Below are 24,209 nucleotides of genomic sequence, written 5' to 3'. Positions count from 1 at the left end.
TGCAAGATATCATTAGCAGTTGACCAATGGGAATTCTAAAGGATCCAATGACCTAAGTACTTATTGGTAACTGTGACTAAGATGTTTTTTCCACCACTAGAAATCTTAAAAGTAGGAATAGAAGATGGTTATTATTATGAGTTCCAAAAGCTAAACCAGCATTTTCTCGGCCAGGAGAGTAGGGGACCTTTCCAATCCGGAGGGAGATACATTACAGGAATTTTATTGGGATCCGTTAGAACTTCAACTTATTTTAGGTCATAAGATAAAGGCCACGCGGCAGGACGGATGCCATCATACCAGCACTAATGCACCAGATCCCATCAAAACTCCGAAGTTAAGCGTGCTTGGGCGAGAGTATTACTAGGATGGGTGACCCGTTGGGAAGTGTGCTAAGAAGTCCCACAGATTCAGACATGAGAGAAGGATGAGGAACTAGAATATCTTGAGGGGGATTAGAAGCGTGTGAAACTCACGGTTGGAAATTCTAAATAATTGTGAGAGATGAGACGGACTGGCTTGGCAAAGAAAGAGAAGACGTATTACAGCTACAGAATTAGGACGAGTTTAAATAGCATTGGGGATACCTTGTAAGTAAGGTGTTAATGAAGGTATATATGATATCTTATATGTGGTTACGTTAACCAGTATGTCTGCCCCGATAATCTACATTGTGATATGTTAAAGGTACTCATTGAACAGGGTACTACAGGGCAAGTTGACATTATTTTCTCTAAAGGTTATAGTTGGATAAGCCTGATGCAATAACATCAGGGAAACGAAGAAAATGAGTATACAAGAGTAAGAAGATTAGGATGCCCAGAGAAAAGGAGAAGTGCGAGCAAAGGAAGTATGTTACTAATGAGGGTCAATTAAAGCTTTCAAGAGAGAGAGTTTAGAACGACGGTAGAGGTAGAGGGCCATTTGGACAAATTTCAAAAGTAAGAATATGAAAAGAATATTGTATGGTAGTGTGGAACGAAAGGAGGAATGTAGAGGGCCCGAGAACAGATTTTGATAAGTGGGACTAAATGGCAGTAGCAACGAATAGGAATGCGAATTGGGAAAGAATAAGCAGGTTTTGCGAAGATGCTAAGGTGTTTCTGGCTTTTGAGAGGCATCCGAAGAGGTGAATGCATAGTCATAATAGCACGCCACAATTACCTCGGAAACGGAGAAGCCTTTCCAAAAAAAAATGACTTAGAGATAGAACAGATTTGCACTTCTGAAAGGATATTCTACGAACTCCAGGGCCAATGTTATAAAATGGCAAGTGGAGAATAGCACTTAGGAGTAAAAGAACTCAAAACCCCTGGGAACAAAATTAATAAAGGCACACTAATGTGTTGGTTAAAGGAAGTTGAGCAATTACCTAGGACAGGAGAGAGGATAGTAAGATAATAAATCCGGCCAGGAGACAACATATCGGTGACATGGGATAAGAACCTCTATAAAAGGTATAAAGATTCGATCATAAAGGAAATAATGATACACGGGAAATATTTATAAATATGAACGAGTCGTAGTGGCAAAATAGAAGATAAAGTCATGACCAAAAGAAAAAGGGAAAAAGTGTACTTTGTAAGTATCTCATGATAAGAATAAGAAACGGCAAGACACTGGAAGGACTATGATGCATAGTTGTGATGCAAATAAGTAGTTAAGGAGAATTACGGAATAAATGAGCTAAGCAAGTGAAAGGATGAGTCGTGGGAATGAATGGTGTGGAATATTAACCTTTAATGGTAATATAGATGTAAATCGGAATCGTGAACCCAGAGTAAGAAGAATTTCAAGGGTGTTGAGAAGATAGTCGTGGAAAAAGACTAGGGTTGAAGGAGCAAGGTATAATCGGACACTCCATATAGGGCCTAATGAATTCTGCTGTCCCTATTAATTCATTAGCCCAAGGAATTACTAGTCATAAAAGGTAGAAGTGGAAACACAATAAAGGAGGCACTTGCTTTGGATCGGACACGTATGAGCATTTGATTTTATACCAAACTTCAACTAGCAAAAAGGGAAATAAGTCAAACCATGTGACGGAAGAAATTCTGGCATTATAAAGAACCGAGAAGTAGGAAGGTCGTTAAGGTCGACCAGGTTATTATCAAAGATGAGTACTATTCAAAGGTTGCTGGTGAATAAGAACATCCTTAAAAATGAGGGAAGAGCAGAGTTAGTCCTGAAATGAATTATGACATTCCCAAAATTCCAAAGAAATAAATGTATTAGCTTGAAGAATCCAAAGTTCGAGATGTACTGACATATCGAGAATGTATTAGGAGAAAGCAGAGACGGATTGGAAATAAGTATATTATGGGGCAAGTATGGGAAAGAAAGTATGGTAGGAAAGCAAGGGGAGTAACGAGTCAAAGAGAATGATTCTCATTGACGTGAGATATGATGTTTCTAGACCGTGGTTCGAATCGCTCGTGCCGGAGAAATTGGGCCGTATCTAAACATGCAGTGATATATTCTGAAGGGTAACAAAGAGGATAAGAGAGGATTGCAAGCCATCCAAAAATAAAAAATGAAAAATGAAGGAAATGAATACTAAAGGACCATTGGGTTACAAGGAAAGGGAATCTTAGTGCCAGAAGAAGTGAGAATCTTAACAAAAAGGATAATTATAGGCAGTGCGGCGCTCTCCAAAGAGGAGGGAGGTAGTGTGCTTATGGGTAGCAGGATAGCGGTACTACCAGGAATTAGAGAGTATCCTACAAGTCTTCAGCATGCCAAATATGAGAGCATGTATTATAGAACTATATGAACAATCATCGCGAACAAATGACCAATAAAAATTATGTAAGGGCAACAATAGACAGTCAACAAAGAATAAAGGCTAATTGAATGATAACTGGTATGAGGAAATCAAGAATGAGTGTGCCCGTGTTGGGAGGAAGTTGTGGTAAAGTAAGAGTTTACCTTAGTTTTATACTTATAGGTCTACATTGCAAAATTTGAGGAGGAGAAAGTAAAAAAAAAGTTATAATATGAGTTCGAGGATATTTTGAGTTGTGAATTAGTTTGAACTATGATGATTAGCTTATCATAAGTGTAACCCTGCTGCGAGGAATAATTAAGATGGTGAGGGAACATTGTGTATGTACGTATTTAGGAGATTGTGATGAGATTGTGAGGAATCAAGGGTCTGATCAATTGACCACAAAGAGATGATCTGGTATGTATGCGAGATCGATGAGTATGAAAAGGGATGGCCCAAATTAGTACCAAAGAAGCAAGCAAAGGAAGGTGCCATAGTTGAATAAGAAAATTGTCTATCATCAAGTAACAAAAGATACTTACAAGTTAATGGGTAGTCGTAGCAGTTGCGGACCAGAACTAGCTTATTGGAAGGAGAACACTAAGCAAGTATACGTAACAACAGAAGGCTATAAAAATTATGAAAAAGTTCAATAAAGAGTTAAGAGAGAACGAGAAGAGGCTAACCAACTTATATTCTAAAGATAAGGCAATCGGAGTCTAAGAGAAGGGTAATCACTTCAAGAAATCAATGAAAACGTCGTGGATTTGCAATTACACCATTCGAGGACGAATGTTTTAATGGGGGAAAGATGTTACACCCCGTAGTTCTGTACGTTGAAGTTCATAAGTGCTGGTCGTCTCAAGAATGGACTTTGGAGTTGCCTTCAAGGGTATTTATGATTGCATACGTTTATCCAATGGTTATGAAGGCTTAGTTCATATAGTAAGTTGTGAGAGGATTGGTGTCACGACCCAACCGGAGGGCCATAAAGGGCACTCGGAGCTAGCTCACCGGGCACCTCTCATCGTACATTCACATTCATCTCTAGGTGAGCCACATGGCCTATTAACAATTCTATGCCTCGAAAATGCCATTTTCAACGGCTAAAACACCTTTATATATCAATGTCAACATCTAAGCCCTTACACATATACACAAGCCGACAAGGCTAACAAAATAGTATACCAAAACGTGAGCCGACAAAGCAAAAGATATCTACTATACATGACTGTCTACGAGCCTCTAAGAAGAGTATGAATATCATCATAAGGACAGGACAAGGCCCCGCCATGCCCATACATATACACAAAAGAATTGTACCAACAGTTGTAGCTTCGAATCAAATGGAGCTCCTCTATGCAGTCTCTGCACAAACAGTCTATGAGTCAAGTCTATCTCCCTGTCCACCTGCGGGCATGACACAACATCCACAAACAAAAGGACATCAGTACGAATAATGTACTGAGTATGTAAAGCATAATCAACAACATAATGGAAGCATGAGAAATAACATAAGATAGAAAAGTCATGGAATGAAAGAGCCATTTATACCTCTAGCGATGTTCATCATATATACTTACCCCATTTCTAATGGGAAACTTCCATTTCATACATTTATACATATAGAAGTATCATACCCGACCATAGAGGTTCGGTGTCTTACATACCCGACCATGATAAGGTTCGGTGTTATACATACCTGGCCCTACCAAGGCTCGGTGTCATCCGTACACAACTGCAGTGGTGTGCGCTCGATAGATATCATACCCGGCCATATAAGCTCGGTGTTCTTAGTAGTCATACATTAATATATAAATATATATACATAGGAGTACATACATGTCCTCAACACCATCATCATCACCATCATTTTCATTATATCCTTCCTTAGAAGATCAACTATCATAGGATGGGACCAATGGTATCGTGAGAATATCAAGATCATGAGCTTTAGTGATTCTAGGAATGAAATCATGAGCTTCAGAATGTCTGTCTTCCTGACCCTAACCTGACCTCAATTCTATCTTTGGAAAGCATCTGGCACCGTGCAACTGATCAAATAAATCATCAATTCTCAAGAGCGGATACTTATTCTTTATCATCACCTTATTCAGCTACCTGACACATTCGCAACGAACCATCTTTCTTCCTTACAAATAACTCTGGTGCTACCCATGGCAACGTACTAGGCCTAATAAAGCCCTTTTCGAGCAAATGTTTCAACTGCTCTTTCAGTTCCTTCAGCTCAACAGGGGTCATTCTATAAGGGGGAATAGATATCGGCTGAGTATCTGGTAAAACATCAATAGAAAAGTCAATCTCTTGCTCTGGCGGAAGGCCTGTAAGCTCGTTTGGGAATACATCTGGAAACTTATTAACCACTGGAGTATACTGAAGAGCCGGTGACTCTGGTTTTGCATTCTGAACTTGAACTATATGATAAATACAACCCTTAGCGACCAACTTCTTTGCCTTGAGATAGGAAATAAACCTACCGCTCGGCGAAGTTGTATTATCTTTCCATTCCAGCACTGACTCTCCTGGAAATTAAAACTGGACCATCTTTGTTCTGCAATCAACATTAGCATAACAAGAAGCCAACCAGTGCATACCCATAATAACGTCAAAGTCCACTATATCTAGCTCAGTCAACTCAGCAATGGTATGACGATTACAAACTATAACTACATAATATTTGTATACCCGTCTAGCGATCATTGGATCACTAACAGGTGTGGACACCTCAAAAGGCCTAATCGACTCGGGTTCCACCCTAAACATACCAACAATAAAAGGAGTAACATATGACAACGTAGAACCTGGGTCTATCAATGCGTCTACATCATGGGAAAAGATTGATAGTATAACTATGACAACATTAGGTGATGACTCAAGATCTTGTCGACCAGCCAATGCATAAATGCTGTTCTGAGGACCACTCGAACTGGACGATCCACCTCTGCCTCTACCGCGACTGGCTGATGTTTGAGAACCCTGCCCAGGAGGGCGTACCGATGAAGAAGAACTAGTTGTAGATCCTGTCGATTGAACTACACCTCCACCACCTCTCGACGGATAATCCCGCATAATGTGGCCTTGCTGACCACAGGTATACACACATCCGAACCCAAACAGCACTGTCCGCCATGCAACTTATCACACTGAGCGCATCATGGTAGAGATGGCCTCATCTGGACGAAACCATCCGTAGACTGGGAACCGAAAGCCTTGGAACTCTGGCCTGACTCAAAATAAGTGGGTCTATCAAACCTCGGTTCTGGGAACTGTGAAGGCGCACTAGCCACTGAATAGGTTGAACGCCTAGGGAACTACTATCTCTGACCACCCCAGTACTCACCAAAAGACCCAGAAGATTTTGCTTTCTTACTCTAACCCCTATCACGCTCTCGATCAGCTCGCTGCTGTTGCTTCCGCTCCTCTAAACCCTGAGCATATGCCTAAATATGAGAGATATCCATACCCTCCAGAAGTGAGGCTGTCATACAATTATTAATCAAGTGCGACCCAAGTCCAATCACAAATCGGTGTACCCGATCCTCCATTTAGCTACAATCGTGGGAGAATACCTGGCTAGTAAGTTAAAGAGAAGACTATACTCCCGAACACTCATATTCCCCTAGTGTAAATTTAGAAATCTATCAACTCGAGCCCGTCGGGCCTCTGCTGGCAAATAGTATCAAAGGAAAGCTCTGTGAACTCCTACCATACTGCTGGAGGTGCGCCCCTCTAGAAAACGCCCAGGTCTCATACCACTAGACAACAACATCTTGGAAACGATAGGAAGCCAACTCTACTGACTTAGTGTCTAAAGCATGCATTACCCTCAATGTCTTTAGCATCCGATCTATAAAATTTTACGGGTCCTCATCTGGTTACGATCCAAAGAATACTGGAGGATCCAAATTAATGAAGTCTCGAACCCTGGGACTAACAGCCGTATCAACATAACTAGTACCCGTACCTTGACGCTGGGCCTAAGCGGCCACTTACTGAGTCAATAATCGGATAGCATCTCGTATCTTCTGGCTTTATGCAACATGTGGAGGAACTGTAGCTGCAGCCCCTCTGGGGTCCGCTGGGACGGAAGGGCTCTCAGAAGACTGAGATGGGGCCTAACTATGGGACTTACCTTTGCACGCATTTACCGGTGGCACCCGACTGGTACCCTTATCTGTCGCAGCCTTGCCTCTCTGGCTGGCTGAAGCTCTCCTCATTATAGGCATCGTTGAAATCATAGTATGTTATTAGAAGAGAAATCCTGTTGGTACGGCTCTAATGCATGATCTAAGATAAGAAAGAAGGAAAATCTTCCTAAATGCCCTACAGCCTCCTATTTGTAAGTGTGGTGCACAACACACCATAAATAAAACTCTACTAGACACAGCTTGTAGACAACCCTAGGAAGCAACTGCTCTGATACCAAGTTTGTCACGACCAAAACCGGAGGGTCATGATGGGCGCTCCGGCCTTACTTTTTGAGCACCGCTAGACATATATTTATGACATAATCATACAAGAGAGTGGGCCACGGGGGCCTCCACAAGACAACCTGCTGACTCATAGAAGCAATACGCTGAAGAAAAGCAAGTCCAAAGGGACATATATACATAAGCATGCTGAGCTGGACAGTACGAGCTGACAAGATTACCATGTTGAGCTGGACAGTTCGACAAACAAAGTATAGCTATACAACGAATGTCTACAAGCCTCTACCGGAGTGTATGACATAAATAGGTCGGGACAGGGCACCGCCATACCCGTATGCCCACAAAAGTGCAACGTACCAAACACACTATAACAACTCCTAGATAAGAGAAGTGCTCCAATACCAGCTGCACAGTAACCTAAAGTGCTGGATCATCAATCTGTCTACCTGAACCTGCGGGCATGAAACGCAGTGCCCCAGAAAAAGAGACATCAGTACGGACAAAGTGTTGAGTACATAAGGCATGAAAGTAACATGAAGAGACATAAAAGTACATAGGATAAAATGAATGCAACTTTTATGTTTGAACGGCCTCTGTGGGCCAATGATATGCATAATACTATGCGTGCATGCATAGGGGTCATACATATATATGCGTATATAACGCCTGTCAAGCTGTTACACCTCGTAAAATCTTTCGTTGATGCTCAAGTGAATAGACAAGTGAAGAGTACGAGTATACGTTATTTCAATAAGTAATAAATGACATTCGATGACCCTAGTTAAGATTTCAAAGATGTTAGAGATGGGGGAAGAAAGTTGGCCAAGAGAAGGCAAGGCATACGATAGGTATCGGAGAGGAATTACGAGTAACGAGTTAACAAAGACTTAATGATGTCTTGTAAAAGAGTAATAACGTCCCTTAGATTGGTATTGAGGTGTTGAACAAGTGCTAAGAAGGTTCCATAAGGATTGGAGATCAAACGAGTCGACGAAACGAGCTTCGGAATCACTGGGATTATACGGCCAAACATACTGGCCGTATAAATTATACGGTCCGTAAGTTGGGACCGTATAATCAGCCAAGAAAGTCATACCTTTCTGTACCAAACATACGGCAAAACATACGGCCCGTATAAAATGTACGGACCATATGTTGGTCCGTATATATGGCCGGGGACAGTTTTGTTCATTAAATAAGGGATTCAAGATTTATTTCATTTCATTCCTATATCACACCCCTTCTCTCTAAAACATCTCTCTACGTTTATTCCACAAGAATTCAAGGGTTATTAGTGATCAACAACATAAATTAAGTGCATCAAGTGTAAGAGAACCCATTAAAGATCATTCAAGTCAAGAAATCTCATTGGAGATGAACTAGGGTTTTTAGTCCAGTGAAGTATTACCAACCAAGGCTTGTTCCTACAACATCTAAGGTATTTGAGAGTTGAGATACTTGGATTGTAGAAGGATATAGAAAAATGGGTCATGAATGTGGAATAGTGCCATTTTGAGTAATAACTTGAATTGGGTCATGATTCTTGATGTGTTGTGATATAAATATGTTATAAATGATGTTGAAAACACGGGATAGGCAATGTATATGAATGAACGTAGTCGTGTGTTATGACCATTATGGGTGATTGAAAGTGAATTGAGAAATGTGGGTAATGTGGATGAATAAGGACTATTGTTATGATATTGTGAATGTATTATTGACATTTGGGAGTTGATATACGCTATGGAGGAATGTCGTGTAAATAAAGGAGATATTGTTCGATTTTCTCTAGTTTAATCATGTATGCTAGCTATCGATTTCTAATGATAGTATGACTTTAATGAAGGTAGAAACGTGAACTTCGGAGGAGAACGTTCAAGTGTAGAATAGTTGGATGGAAAGGTATGTAAGGCTAACCCTTCTTTCATAAGGCATGGTTCTTTGGCCAAACATCTAAATCTTCTATAAGTCTATGATGTCCTTCAAATGATTCGATCTTCCGAGCTAGTAAGCTCACGATTCTTGATATGCTACGATTGTACTAAGTTCCTCATATAACGTGTAAGCCTATAAAGATAGAGGCAATGAATGACGATAATAGTGATAATGATATTGATAACGACTATAATGGTAATAGCGATGACGATAACTGTTATGTCCCGTAATTTCGCATAATTGGGAAATCTTGGAAATAATTAAGACTTGTATGTTATAAGGCAATATCTTGATTTTAATATGTCTAGGTTGTTTATGAAAAATATTGGTGTGGAAATATGGAGGAAGTCCAAGGGCAAATTGGAATTTCGGAAATTAGTTTCGGGAATTACAAAATGAGAGTTTTAACGAATTGGGCTCAACAAAATTTAAGAAAATTGAGGCCCAAGTTCAAGGGGTGGCCGGCCAAGAGACTTGGCCCAACCCATGAAATGGTCATGTGACTCTCATGTGAGCTATTAATTAAGCATATTATATATTGTGTTTATCCTTTAGAAAGTTCAAGAACAACAAAACAAACACAAAAATTAGAGAGCACCCCAATGGACCCTCTCGGCCGAACCCTTGGAAAAAAAAATTCCTAGCCTTGATTTGATCCTAAAAATCTTGTTATTTTGTATTAGTAGTAAGTTCAAGACGCTCTCCAACGTGATACAATTAGTTTGGCGAAAGAGCGACGTTTGCGGTAAATCGGAATTTCAAGAAAAAGGTGAGAAATCTATGTTTTTATGTTATGAAATGGGTGTATATGTTATAGTGATTGATGTTGCATGAGGATTATGGAATGGTGTTGTGTTTGTGCATGGCGTGTGTGTGTGAGAAGGGTGTGTTTTGCCGTGAGCCATAGTGTGGTGGAGGGGAGGTGAATTTGATTTTGTTTAGTTTGTTAGTTGTGTCGTTGTGGCATTTATGATGTAAATGAATGTTAAACGAGTTGAATTGGCATTGAAGTTGGTCTTATGTCAATATGGGAGATTATGTAATTTTCATGTGATCTTATATAATTATAGAAGTAAGATTTTAAATGTGAATTATAGTCGTTGTTAATGAATTTGGATGAAAACAATGCGAGTTGATAGTTTGTCGCATTTGTTGAAGTTTTGGATAGAATATGGAAAGTGGCGGCATACTTGAATTCATGTATATCGCTTGGAATATTATTGGAATGTGTTTGAATAACTTTGAATGAGTAAATGAATATGATAATCTGGATGTTAGTTTGATGTTGTGAAGTTTGGATGAAAGTTGTTGAATTATGTAGAAAGAAAGAATATTGACGTTAGACTTATTTTGTTGCGACATATGATGTTTGTGATCCTGTGGGCTGTTGTGTTGTTGTATATGGAGCCGAGCCAAGTCTCGGGGTGATATATATATAGGGGAAATGCTGCCGAAATTTCGGTAGGCAAATATGGGATTAAGTGCATTCTTAAGTATTGAAATTCCTAATTAGGTAACTCTGACCATTTGCAGATTCTGAGCGAAACGGGACTTGAGTTTTGGGCGAGCGTAAGACGTATATAAGGTATGTAAGGCTACCCACTCCTTTTTTTGGCATGTCTTAGGTATGCTAGGTTGATATCGGAACCCCGGGAGCAATCCTGCTCCTCGAAATCCGAATTATAAAATGTCTACTATTCATTCAATTGAATTGAAGCTTAAAGACCTTATTTTGGCTAGAAAGGAACCAAGTGTCTGAAACTATGCAAACGTCGTCGGATCACTTCGAAACCTTTATGTATGATCCCATAGACCCCAAATGTCCGTGATTCTTGTCCGCCACCTCGACTTGACCCGAGGTGGGCCCGCTAACCCCGAGATGCCTTGTTTGTTCTAATAGGCTCTCTTTTTGTAAAAGTTTGACAAGGGACCTTTAACTGTGAAATCGTCTATTATAAAATAATGTTTTGATTAACACAATATGCTAAACTATGTTTTGGGGTTATAAATACCATTTCGGGAGCACTTTTGTAAAATGAACTCCGTACTAACTAATTGTTCGACTATTTTTACTAAAGACTTGACCTATGATTTTATCAAGTTCTAAATAATATTTTGACATACAAATTGCATTGTTTGATCACGACTCCGCTCGTGCCCTTATTATAATTCGTTCACCGGTTCCCGGGCCGGTTATGATTCGTGCGCGCTATGATAAATTCGGCAGTATGCGGTGTTACGGTTCCCGAGGCCTCGCCATAGGGCCGGATTCCGTTTGGTGTTATGCTGTGATATGGCTGGTGATATGTATGATGATATGTGTGCTCGGGGATGTACGGAGATTTGAACCTTCTGGAGTTATGCTGTGTGTGGTACCAGCGTCGGAGTGGTGACCACGTTCTTGAGCCTTGCATGATTTTATTTGCATTATATATATATATATATATATATATATGTTTTTGCTACAAATTTTGATATATCATTCAGTGCTTCCCTTTTTCTATCTTGTTTGCTTTCAGTTGTGGCCTATAATTCTATACTCTATGCTTTACATCCTCAGTACATCTTTCGTACTGACCCCCTTTCTTCGGGGGCTGCGTTTCATGCCCGCAGGTACAGACGCCGGTGATCCACCACTGTAGGCTCCACTTTCTGCTATTTCGGAGTACTCCCTTTGATTCGGAGTCCACTTTTGGTACATATATCTTTTGCTATGTGTGTATTTCTGTATGTCTGACTATTTGGGTACGGCGGGGCCCTGTCCCGTCATATGATTCTGTCGGTCAGTTTAGAGGTCTGTGGACATGTCTGTGGGTTTGGGTCTTTCTGTATGGTTATGTGTATATGTTGTTTGGGCGATCCCATACGCCGAGGCGGCCGGTCCGCATATGTTTATACGTTGCTTTGTTAGCCCTGTGTGGCCTTTGTTGGTGTTTGTTGTGTACAGGGTTATTTTGGATAGTCTGTAAAACAAAGGAAACTCTGCCGAAATTTTTCTGGAAATTATCAAAATCTGGAATATAGCCTTGTCGGCTTCTGCTATTTACTTGAATGCATTTGATAGATGGGTTTGACTGCCCAGATCGGGCACTAGTCACGGCCTACGGGGTTGGGTCGTGACAAAAGTGGTATCAGAGCGGTTTGTCCTCGAAATGTCTACAGGCCGTGTCTCGTAGAGTCTTGTTTATCGGTGTGTTGTGCACCACATCTATAAACAGGAGGCTACAGGGCATTTAGGGTGTTACTTTTCTTTGGAATCTTAGATCGTGCGTTAGAGCTGTGCTATTTGGACGATTTTGATCTGATCCGTTATTGTGTTTGCAGTGATGCCTACGAAGAAGGCAACAGCGGCCCAGAAGGGCAAGGCAGGGATGGCAGGCACTAGTCAGGCACAGCGAGTTACCCGGGCTCGTGTTTATGATTTGCCCGAGGTTGTGCCCCATTCAGAGGGATCCGCTACACCACCACCGGCGGAGCCTGGATCAGGTCCATCAGCAGCTCCAGGGGCCCGAGTACCCGCACCCGAGCCTCCAGCTCCTCAGACAGGGGCGGAGGACAGGACACTGAGAGAGGCTGTGCAGTTATTGACCACACTGGTAGCGGGGCAGGCTCGCAGACGCGGGCGGAGAGGTGATGATGATGACGACAGGCGTGACAGCCTGAGGGTTCGAGAGTTTTTATTATGTGGCCCTCCAGATTTTTACGGGTCTAAGCCCGACGAGGACCCCCATGACTTTATTCGGGGGATGCGGCGCTCACTAGACTTGGTCAGGGCTTCAGAGACTGAGTCTGTTGAGGTGGCTTCGCATAGACTACGGGATGTTGCTGCTCACTGGTATGAGTCTTGGGAGCTATCCAGGGGTGAGGGTGCTACCCCAGCTACTTGGGACGAGTTCGTGACTGCTTTCACTCACCACTTTTTGCCCCAGAGTTACGGCGGGCGCGGGTTGACCGATTTTTTCATCTGCAGCAGCGGGGTCGGAGCATCCGTGAGTATAATATGGAGTATGATTCTTTGGCCCGGTATGCACCTGCCATAGTAGCAGATATGGCCGATCGGATGCACAGATACGTGATGGGGTTAGACCGCTATTTGATTGATGGCTGTATGGTGGTGGCATTGCAGGCAGACATGGATATTTCCCGACTACAGGCTTATGCCCTGGGTATGGAGGACCGACATAGAGCTGATTATTCCAGCAGAGATCGGGACAGGAGGCCGCCCAAGAGGGCCAGGTCAGCAGGATATTCTGGAGATTCTCGAGGCGGACAGCCTCAGCAGCAGCAGCAGTCAGGCAGACACCTTCCTTCGTCTGGCCGGAGTACACAGTCAGGCGGCAGGAGATTTGACAGTGCGGGACAGTCTGGAGCCGGTCAGAGCTCCAGGGCGTCAGGTTCACAGGTATCCAGAAGTCCCAGCCAGCCCAGACCACCCAGGCCCCGTTGTTCTTATTGCAGGAAATCACATCCTGGGGAGTGTTATCGAGTTACTGGAGCCTGTTTTTCATGCGGTGGTCAGGGCCATCTTATGCGAGATTGTCCGTTGGCGAGCGGTTCAGGTAGTGTAGCTCAGCCGACGGGATCAGCCGCTGGTTCATCATCTGCTCCATCAGTGGCGCGCCCTGCAGGGCGAGGTATGCCAGCACCGGCGGGACGCGGTCGAGGTCGCGGCAGTGCTTCAGGTTCTTGCGGTCCCTCGAACCGCATATACGCATTGGCCAGCTGCCAGGATCAGGAGGCTTCGCCGAATGTTGTCACAGGTACATTACGGGTTTTCTCCAGATCTGTATATGCACTGATTGATCCTGGTTCCACTTTATCATATATTTCCCCGCTCGTTGCTAGTAAAATTGGGATAGTGTCTGAGCCTATAGACCCATTTGAGGTAGCTACACCGGTTGGGGACTATTTTATAGCGAGGCAGATATATAGGGATTGTTCTGTGACTATATGTGATCGTTGCACTAAAGCTGACTTGATAGAATTGGATATGCTGGAATTCGATGTCATTATGGGTATGGACTGGTTAGCTTCCTGTTATGCTAATGTTGACTGCCAGAAAAAGGTAGTCCGTTTTCAGTTTCCAGGGGAACCAGTTATAGAGTGGTTCGGGTCTACAGCATCGCCGAGGGGTAAGTTTATTTCGTACCTCAAGGCTAAGAAGATGATTCAGAAAGGCTATATCTATCACTTGGTTCGTGTGCATGACACTGCAGCTGAGACACCTACTATTCAGTCTGTTCCGGTCATTAATGAATTCCCAGATGTATTTCCTGATGAGCTTCCGGGCCTTCCGCCCGCGCGGGAGATAGATTTCACCATAGAGCTGTTGCCGGATACGCAGCCTATATCTATTCCTCCGTATAGAATGGCACCGGCTGCATTGAAGGAATTGAAAGAGCAGCTAAAAGATTTGTTGGATAAGGGTTTTACCAGACCCAGCACATCACCCTGGGGAGCGCCGGTATTATTTGTAAGAAAGAAAGACGGGTCACTGCGTATGTGTATCGATTATCGGCAATTGAATAAGGTGACTATAAAAAATAAATATCCCCTCCCCGGGATTGATGATTTGTTTGACCAGTTGCAGGGTTCTAAATATTTTTCAAAGATAGATTTGCGCTCGGGTTATCATCAGGTGCGAGTGCGAGAATCAGATATCCCGAAGACTGCTTTCAGGACCCGGTACGGGCATTATGAATTCAGAGTTATGTCTTTCGGGTTGACTAATGCTCCAGCAGTATTTATGGATCTGATGAATCTGGTATTTCGGCCTTTCTTGGATATGTTCGTGATTGTGTTTATTGATGATATTCTGATTTACTCGCGATCAGCAGAGGAGCATTCAGATCATTTGAGGACGGTACTTGGTATTCTTCGCCAACAGAAATTATATGCTAAATTTTCCAAATGTGAATTCTGGTTAACTTCTGTGGCATTCTTGGGGCATATTGTCGGAGTAGACGGTATTCGGGTCGATACGCAGAAAATTGAAGTTGTACAGAATTGGCCCAGGCCTACTACACCGACAGAGGTGCGCAGTTTTCTGGGGTTAGCCGGATATTATCGGAGGTTCGTGGAAAACATTTCTTCTATTGCAGCACCACTGACGAAGCTTACTCAGAAAGCAGCGAAATTTCAGTGGACCGATGCCTGCGAGCGCAGCTTTCAGATGTTGAAAGAAAAATTAATTACGGCACCAGTATTAGCTCTTCCAGAAGGATCAAACGGGTATGTTGTCTACTGTGATGCCTCTGGTATTGGGATAGGTTGCGTGTTGATGCAGCACGGTCGAGTTATACCCTATGCTTCCCGGCAGCTCAGACCGCACGAGAAAAATTATCCCACTCATGATCTTGAGTTAGCCGCGGTGATTCATGCTTTGAAGATTTGGCGGCATTATTTATATGGGGTCCATGTTGATATTTATACGGACCATAAGAGTCTCCAGTATATTTTTAAGCAGAAAGAACTGAATTTGCGGCAGAGGAGATGGCTTGAGTTACTGAAAGATTATGACGTTGATATTCTGTACCATCCTGGGAAAGCCAATGTGGTAGCGGATGCACTTAACCGCAAGTCCATGGGCAGCTTGGCTGATGTGCCACCTGGTAAGAAGGACTTGGTTCGTGAAATTCATCAGTTGGCCAACCTTGGAGTTCGTTTGGCAGATTCTGGAGATTCTGGGATTTCTTTTCGTGCAGTTGCTGAATCATCTATTATAGAAGAGGTAAAGCAGCGTCAGTTCGAGGATCCTGTTCTGGTTTAGTACAGGGATGTGGCCCTTAATAAAGAAAAGACTCCGTTTGAAATTTCGCCGGAAGGGGTATTATTATATGAAGGCAGATTCTGTGTACCGGATGTTGCAGGCTTACGGCGACAAATTATGGGCGAGGCGCATTATGCACGATATTCTGTTCATCCTGGTTCCACTAAAATGTATCATGATCTCAGGTGTTTGTACTGGTGGGACGGTATGAAGAAAGATATTGCCGAGTTCGTTAGTCAGTGCCCGAATTGTCAGCAAGTAAACATTGAGCATCAGAAGCCCGGTGGATTATTGCAGGAGATGGAAATTCCAGCCTGGAAATGGGAGATGATTAATATGGACTTCGTTGTTGGGTTACCGCGCACTCCACGCAGGTACGATTCTATTTGGGTTATTGTTGACAGATTGACGAAATCAGCCCATTTTCTTCCAGTTCGGACTACTTATTCGGCCGAGGATTATGCGAGATTATATATCAGGGAGATAGTCAGACTTCACGGAGTCCCTGTATCTATTATTACAGACCGAGGTGCCCAGTTTACGGCAAATTTCTGGAGGTCATTTCAGGAGGGATTAGGGACTCAGGTGAGCCTCAGTACAGCTTTTCATCCTCAGTCCGACGGGCAGGCCGAGCGCACTATTCAGACGCTGGAAGATATGTTGCGGGCCTGCGTTATTGATTTCAGAGGCAGCTGGGATGATCATTTGCCGCTTATTGAATTTGCCTATAATAACAGTTATCACTCCAGCATTCAGATGGCACCGTACGAAGCCCTTTATGGTAGAAACTGCAGGTCTCCTATTGGTTGGTTCGACATGGGTGAAACTAAATTAATTGGGCCACATGTGATCCACGAAGCAGTGGATAAAGTAAAACTTATTCGGGAGCGATTATTGGCTGCACAGAGTCGACAGAAAGCATATGTAGACAGACGACGTCGACCATTAGAGTTCCAGATTGGCGACTGGGTATTTCTGAAGGTGTCGCCTATGAAGGGTGTTATGAGATTCGGTAAAAAGGGTAAGTTAAGCCCGCGGTATATCGGGTCGTATCAGATCATTCGAAAGATAGGCGAGGTCGCCTATGAGCTAGACTTACCATCCGATTTGAAGGCAGTGCACCCGGTATTTCATGTGTCCATGCTGCGAAAATGTATTGGTGATCCTTCCAGAATATTTCCAGCAAATGACATTCAGGTAACAGAGCATTTTCTTATGAAGAGCAGCCTATAACTATTCTGGATCGGCAGGTCAGGAGACTACGTACTAAGGAGGTGCCTTCTGTTAAAGTCCTGTGGCGCAAAAACAACCGGGAAGAAATGACCTGGGAGGCGGAGGATGAGATGAAGAAGAAATACCCCCACTTATTTCCTACGCCCACAGGTAATCTAAATTTTAAGGTTGTTGTGTTGATTGACGAATGAATTATGTGTGCTAATCATAAAGAGAGACTCCCCCGTTATGTTTATAACACTAATTTAACATTCGGGGACGAATGTTCTAAAGGGGGGGAGAATGTTATGTCCCGTAATTTCGCATAATTGGGAAATCTTGGAAATAATTAAGACTTGTATGTTATAAGGCAATATCTTGATTTTAATATGTCTAGGTTGTTTATGAAAAATATTGGTGTGGCAATATGGAGGAAGTCCAAGGGCAAATTGGGATTTCAGAAATTAGTTTCGGGAATTACAAAATGAGAGTTTTAACGAATTGGGCTCAACAAAATTTAAGAAAATTGAGGCCCAAGTTCAAGGGGTGGCCGGCCAAGAGACTTGGCCCAACCCATGAAATGGTCATGTGACTCTCATGTGAGCTATTAATTAAGCATATTATATATTGTGTTTATCCTTTAGAAAGTTCAAGAACAACAAAACAAACACAAAAATTATAGAGCACCCCAAAGGACCCTCTCGGCAGAAACCTTGGAAAAAAACATTCCTAGCCTTGATTTGATCCTAAAACTCTTGTTCTTTTGTATTAGTAGTAAGTTCAAGACGCTCTCCGACGTGATACAATTAGTTTGGCGAAAGAGCGACGTTTGCGGCAAATCGGAATTTCAAGAAAAAGGTGAGAAATCTATGTTTTTATGTTATGAAATGGGTTTATATGTTATAGTGATTGATGTTGCATGAGGATTATGGAATGGTGTTGTGTTTGTGCATGGCGTGTGTGTGTGAGAAGGGTGTGTTTGGCCGTGAGCCATAGTGTGGTGGAGGGGAGGTGAATTTGATTTTGTTTAGTTTGTTAGTTGTGTCGTTGTGGCATTTATGATGTAAATGAATGTTAAACAAGTTGAATTGGCATTGAAGTTGGTCTTATGTCGATATGGGAGATTATGTAATTTTCATGTGATCTTATATAATTATAGAAGTAAGATTTTAAATGTGAATTATGGTCGTTGTTAATGAATTTGGATGAAAACAATGCGAGTTGATAGTTTGTCGCATTTGTTGAAGTTTTGGATAGAATATGAAAAGTGGCGGCATACTTGAATTCATGTATATCGCTTGGAATATTATTGGAATGTGTTTGAATAACTTTGAATGAGTAAATGAATATGATAATGTGGATGTTAGTTTGATGTTGTGAAGTTTGGATGAAAGTTATTGAATTATGTAGAAAGAAAGAATATTGACGTTAGACTTATTTTGTTGCGACATATGATGTTTGTGATCTTGTGGGCTGTTGTGTTGTTTTATATGGAGTCGAGCCAAGTCTCGGGGTGATATATATATAGGGGAAATGCTGCCGAAATTTCGGTAGGCAAATATGGGATTAAGTGCATTCTTAAGTATTGAAATTCCTAATTAGGTAACTCTGACCATTTGCAGATTCTAAGCGAAACGGGACTTGAGTTTTGGGCGAGCCTAAGACGTATATAAAGTATGTAAGGCTACCCACTCCTTCTTTTGGCATGTCTTAGGTATGCTAGGTTGATATCGGAACCCCGGAAGCAATCCTGCTCCTCGAAATCCGAATTATAAAATGTCTACTATTCATTCAATTGAATTGAAGCTTAAAGACCTTATTTTGGCTAGAAAGGAACCAAGTGTCTGAAACTATGCAAACGTCGTCGAATCACTTCGAAACCTTTATGTATGATCCCATAGACCCCAAATGTCCGTGATTCTTGTCCGCCACCTCGACTTGACCCGAGGTGGGCCCGCTAACCCCGAGATGCCTTGTTTGTTCTAATAGGCTCTCTTTTTGTAAAAGTTTGACAAGGGACCTTTAACTGTGAAATCGTCTATTATAAAATAATGTTTTGATTAACACAATATGCTAAACTATGTTTTGGGGTTATAAATACCATTTCGGGAGCACTTTTGTAAAATGAACTCCGTACTAACTAATTGTTCGACTATTTTTACTAAAGACTTGACCTATGATTTTATCAAGTTCTAAATAATATTTTGACATACAAATTGCATTGTTTGCTCACGACTCCGCTCCTGCCCTTATTATAATTCGTTCACCGGTTCCCGGGCCGGTTATGATTCGTGCGCGCTATGATAAATTCGGTCGTATGCTGTGTTACGGTTCCCGAGGCCTCGCCATAGGGCCGGGTTCCGTTTGGTGTTATGCTGTGATATGGCTGGTGATATGTATGATGATATGTGTGCTCGGGGATGTACGGCGATTTGAACCTTCTGGAGTTATGCTGTGTGTGGCACCAGCGTCGGAGTGGTGACCACGTTCTTGAGCCTTGCATGATTTTATTTGCATTATATATATATATATATATATATATATATATATATATATATATATATATATATATATATATGTGTGTGTGTGTGTGTGTGTGTGTGTTTTTGCTACAAATTTTGATATATCATTCAGTGCTTCCCTTTTTCTATCTTGTTTGCTTTAAGTTGTGGCCTATAATTCTGTACTCTATGCTTTACATACTCAGTACATCTTTCGTACTGACCCCCTTTCTTCGGGGGCTGCGTTTCATGCCCGCAGGTAAAGACGCCAGTGATCCACCACTGTAGGCTCCACTTTCTGCTATTTCGGAGTACTCCCTTTGATTCGGAGTCCACTTTTGGTACATATATCTTTTGCTATGTGTGTATTTCTGTATGTCTGACTATTTGGGTACGGCGGGGCCCTGTCCCGTCATATGATTATGTCGGTCAGTTTAGAGGTCTGTGGGTTAGGGTCTTTCTGTATGGTTATGTGTATATGTTGTTTGGGCGATCCCATACGCCGAGGCGGCCGGTCCGCATATGTTTATACGTTGCTTTGTTAGCCCTGTGTGGCCTTTGTTGGTGTTTGTTGTGTACAGGGTTATTTTGGATAGTCTGTAAAACAAAGGAAACTCTGCCGAAATTTTTCTGGAAATTATCAAAATCTGGAATATAGCCTTGTCGGCTTCTGCTATTTACTTGAATGCATTTGATAGATGGGTTTGGGTGCCCAGATCGGGCACTAGTCACGACCTACGGGGTTGGGTCGTGACAATAACGATGACAATGATAATAGTAAAGGTGCTTACGAGCTATTGTGTATATATATCTATGCATGACTATTATGGGACCCCGAGCTTATAAGGCCGGGTAGAATATGTATGTATGTTTATGTAACGTGCGCACACCACTGCAGTTGGGTACGGACAACACTGAGCCTTGGTAGGGCAAGGTATGTATAACACTGAGCTTTGGTTGGCCAGGTATGTTTGATCACCGAGCCTAGCTATGGTCGGGTACGTGAAACACCGAACCTTCGCGGTCGGGTATGCTATGTAAATGATATGTGTATGATATGAATATATGCATGCTATGGATAGGTACATGATATAGATATTATTACGAAATACGAATATGATACGATTATAAATAAGAATATGTACATGATATGAATACAAATAAGGTATGTAAATGAGTACGGATGTGAATATGGATGTGGATATGGATATGGATGTTTGTACACAATTACGCACTCGAAATGGAAAGTTCCTATGTAAGCTAAGTAAGTTCTTATGAAGATGATTCCACTACCTCCCATCTTATGCTATTTCTTATGTTTCTTATTGTGCTTTTATATTGATATTGATCATGCTTTACATACTCAGTACATTCTTTGTACTGAGGTCCTTTTGTTTGTGGACGTTGCGTCATGCCCGCAGGTGCCCAGGGAGAGAGACTTGATCCATAGCTACATTCTCAGAAACTAGGTAGCAGAGCTCCATTTCCTTTGGAGCTATAGGTTTTGGGTACTTATTCTTTTGTGTACATAAATATGGGCATAGCGGGGTCCTGTCCCGCTTATGTGATATGATATACTCTCCTTAGAGGCTCGTATACATGTGTATATGGTTAGATCTGTTTGGCCTTGCCGGCCTATATTCTATATATCATTTTGTAGCCTCGTCGGCTTACGTACATTGATATGGGCATAGATGTCAATGATGATATAAAGGCATTGTTGTCCGATGGGACTAGCATGATTGATGAATAGGAATATATGTTTTATTATGTGGCTCACCTAGATGTAAGTGTAAAAGTACGTTAAGGGGTGCCCGGGTGGGCTAGCACCGGGTGCTCGTCGCGGCCCCTAATCAGTTCATGACACAAGCCTCTGTATTAGAGCAGTTCAGTCCTAGGGTGTGTCTATGAGCCGTGTCTAGTAGAGTCTTGGTTATGCCACACTTATAAACAAGAAGCTGCGGGCATTTTAGGAATAAATGACCTTCTTTCTTCATAAGAATCGTGCGATAGAGCTATGATATAAGAACTTCTTGTTCCTTAACCGTGTGTTGTGTATTTCAGAAATGCCTGTAAAGAGGAAGGCTACAGCAGCCCAAAAGGGCAAGACGGTGGCAGAAAAGTGGCCTGAAAGAGTACCTCCACCGATAGTAGAGGAAAGTGAGTCCTAGAGTGTGGCTCAATCTCAGTCCTCCCATTTAGTACCTATATTAGAGGAGCGTGAGGGAGCCTCAGCCCCAGCTCCAGCACCTCTGGTTCCTCCACCAGATGCTTCGAGCCAAGAGGTAAAATAGGCCATACATTTGCTTACTCAATTGGTTGCTGCCCAGACTCAGCGGCAAAGCACAGGACAAGGTGATAGGGCTGTTAGCACAAGGGCCCGTGACTTCATTACCTTGAACCCTCCGAAATTCTTCGGATCAAAGTCGGATGAGGACCCTCAGGACTTTATTGATGGTATGTTGAGGACGCTTCGATTGATACATGCTTCGTTCACCGAATCGGTAGAGTTAGCGTCGTATAGATTGAGGGATGTCTCGATCCATTGGTACACGATTTGGATGGCGTCATGGGGAGCCAATGCACCTCCCCCGGTATGGCAAGAGTTTGTTGATGCTTTCCTTTGACATTATATGCCTTCAGAAGTTCAGCGAGCTAGAGCCGATAAGTTCTTGAATTTGAGGCAGGGTAGCATGAGTGCTTTAGAGTATAGTCTCCACTTCAATTCTTTGGCGAGGTATGCTTCGGCCATGGTAGCTGATATGGGCGACCGAGTATACCGATTTGTGAAGGGCCTAGGGCTACATTTGATGGATAGGTGCTTGACTGCCTCCCTTCAGGACAATATGGATATTGCACGCATTTAGGCCCATGCTTAGAACTTAGAAGAAAGCCTACAACAGCAAAGAAGTGAACGTGAGCATGATAGGGGACATAGCAAGAGGGCCAGATCTTCGGGTCCGATGAGCGAGTTCAGAGGTGGGCACAGGCAGCAGTTTTCTAGGCATTCAGGCCATTCTATGATTAGTGTGCCTCCGCGGTTTTCAGGCCAGAGATTAGATAGATCTACTCGTTCTGGGCCGAGTCAGAGTTTTTCAGGGTCTCAGTTCAGAGGTGATTCAGGTTAGGCGAGGCCACCCATACCACGATGTTCCCAGTGTGGAAAGTTGCATTGGGGTCAATGCCGATTGGATTTAGAGGGTTGTTATTCATGTGCTCGACCGGGCCATATTATGCGTGATTGCCCCTCGATTCATGGTAAAGGTAGGACCCAGCCTTCAGGGTCAGTAGCCGGATCTGTAGCATCTGTACGCCCTATGGGGCCAGGTTCACATGCGCCAATCGGCCATGGTAGAGGCAGAGGGAGAGTTCCCAGTTCTAGCGGTCCTCAACACTGTATTTATGCTTTGGCTAGATGCCAAGATCTTGAATCTTCTCCTGACGTGGTCACAGGTATATTATCGGTATTTTCTCATGATGTATATGCTTTGATTGATCTGGGCTCCACATTTTCATATGTTACTCCATATATTGCGGGTCGATTTAGATTCGAACCGGAGTCGATCAAACCTTTTGAGGTGTCCACACCTGTTGGTGAATTGGTAATAGCTAGTCGAGTATATAGAAACTATATAGTTGTGATTTGTGACCGTCGTACTATGGTTGACTTGCATGAGCTAAAAATGATAGACTTTGATGTCATTAGCGGCATGGATTGGTTGGCTTCTTGCTATGCCAATGTTGATTGTAGAATGAAAATGGTTCGTTTCCAATTTCCGGGAGAACCAGTTCTAGAATGGAAAGGAAATACTGCGTCACCAAAAGGTAGGTTTATTTCCTATCTAAAGGAAAGGAAAATGATCATGAAAGGATGTATCTATCATCTAGTTTGGGTTCAAGATGTAGAAGCTGAATCGCCAACTCTTCAGTCAGTTCCCTTGGTGAATGAATTTCCAGATGTGTTCCCGGAAGAGCTTTCAGGCCTTCCTCCGGAACGGGAGATTGATTTTGCTATTGATGTTTTGTCGGACACTAATCCTATATCTATTCCCCCCTTATAGAATGGCACCCGCAGAATTGAAAGAGTTGAAGGAGCAGTTGAAAGACTTGCTTGAGAAAGGCTTCATTAGGCCTAGTTCATCCCCGTGTGGAGCACCCGTATTGTTCGTCCGAAAGAAAGATGGTTCCTTGAGAATGTGCATTGACTATCGGCAATTGAATAAGGTGACGATTAAGAACAAATATCCTCCTCCGAGGATTGATGACTTATTTGATCAATTACAAGGTGCCAAATGGTTTTCAAAGATCGATTTGAGGTCCGGATACCATCAAGTGAGAGTTAGGGAGAAAGATATCCCTAAGACAGCCTTCAGAACAAGATATGGCCATTTTGAGTTTCGGGTAATGTCATTTGGGCTAACTAATGCACCGGCAGTATTTATGGATTTGATGAACAAGGTGTTCAGGCCCTTCCTAGATCTATTCGTGATTGTATTTATCAACGATATCTTGGTGTATTCTAGATCCGAGGCAGAACATGTGGATAATTTGCGTACTGTCCTTGGAGTTCTTTG

At 42.5% G+C, this 24,209-nt stretch overlaps 1 pseudogene; it reads left to right on the top strand.

Moving 5' to 3' along the window:
- The first annotated feature begins 286 nt into the window (after positions 1-286).
- Positions 287-404, top strand: LOC132634558 (5S ribosomal RNA; annotated as a pseudogene).
- The last annotated feature ends 23,805 nt before the right edge of the window (positions 405-24,209 follow it).

Source organism: Lycium barbarum, chromosome 3, assembly GCF_019175385.1.
Source record: "Lycium barbarum isolate Lr01 chromosome 3, ASM1917538v2, whole genome shotgun sequence".
NCBI classification, from domain to species: domain Eukaryota; kingdom Viridiplantae; phylum Streptophyta; class Magnoliopsida; order Solanales; family Solanaceae; genus Lycium; species Lycium barbarum.
The sequence above is the reverse complement of the archived record's forward strand: the minus strand, read 5'-3'. Positions and strand labels throughout refer to the sequence as shown.